We start from the raw sequence: 1,228 nt of genomic DNA, 5'->3' as shown, positions 1-1,228 counted from the left end.
CCTTTCCCTTTCCCTTTCCCTTTTCCTTTCCCTTTCCCTTTCCCTTTTCCCTTTCCTTTCCTTCCCTTTCCTTTCCTTTTGTTTCTTTTCTCAGTTACCTTTACTTCTCTTGACCTTTATGAGGGGATGCTGTGTGTTCATTTTTATCTCTGGTGTTAACATCGTACATTGCTCTGTTTCAAATAGAAGATTTCATGCGCTGAAACTTATGCAAGGCAAACTCATTATTCTCCTCATGTGGAGTATGAAATGACTTAGAATATAATCTCTCTATGCCCATAATTTGAAGTCAAGCACGTTGTTGAGACAGAACCATAGGCAATGTACTTGTGGTCCCTAGTGGCTGAGGAATAAGAAAGGATTCAACTGCACTGTAATTAGTGTAATCAACACGCTATGGATTCTCTTTTAAATCAAGAGGCAGACACAAGTTGTTTTTTCTGGACTGGAAGCAGTTCAAATTTCAGTTTTGTCAGTCTTTGTTTAGCTTTTTAAGCACATGTCTCTTTATGTGCTGCTCAGCAGAGTTTTCTCACTTAAAATATATTATTTTTTTCTAAATGATTGATAATGTCTATTGCCTTTTCCCACTCTAGACAAAAATAATAACTTCTTCCTAGCTAACATCAAACAATTAATGATTAAAAATTAGGTGCTGGATGCTTACTGGTAGTCAGGCAGCACCACCAATCTGTCTTGCAGGACCAAGGACTGCTAAGATAGCTTCCCATCAGTCTGGTAGGAAAGAACAGTTGTAAAGCTAGAGTACAAGCTGAAGCAGACTTCTGTATTTTTACTTATTTTACTAGACATTCCTAAGAGACATCACTGCTGTCGCTGTCTTTGTTACAGTCTTTCTGGAACATGTCACAGCATCAAAGAAACATGTATAAGAAGATGCTCTGAAATTCCAGTTGTTCCTGACTCTTTCAGCAGACGTCAAGATCTCTTAAGATGAGATTTCTTATAGAGGACTAGTATTAGTTTATATCTGAAAGGGAAGGGGGACCTAGAGTTCATTTTTGAGTCTGGGCAGCTGAAAGCTGAGATTCACTTTTCGCCTCCTTCCAAGATCCCTCACAATAACCCTTAGAAGATCTCTAAAAACATTTTTTTTTTCTATGTACAACATAACTTAGCTGGATGAATGTACTGTCCAAACTTTGGAGAGTGGCAGAAAAAGTCCTGAATTTTTGTCATGCCTTTTTATAATCAATTTGTAGAGCTG

This window comes from Numida meleagris, chromosome 1 (assembly GCF_002078875.1).
Source record: "Numida meleagris isolate 19003 breed g44 Domestic line chromosome 1, NumMel1.0, whole genome shotgun sequence".
In the NCBI taxonomy this organism is placed as follows: domain Eukaryota; kingdom Metazoa; phylum Chordata; class Aves; order Galliformes; family Numididae; genus Numida; species Numida meleagris.
This window is presented reverse-complemented; position numbering follows the sequence as displayed.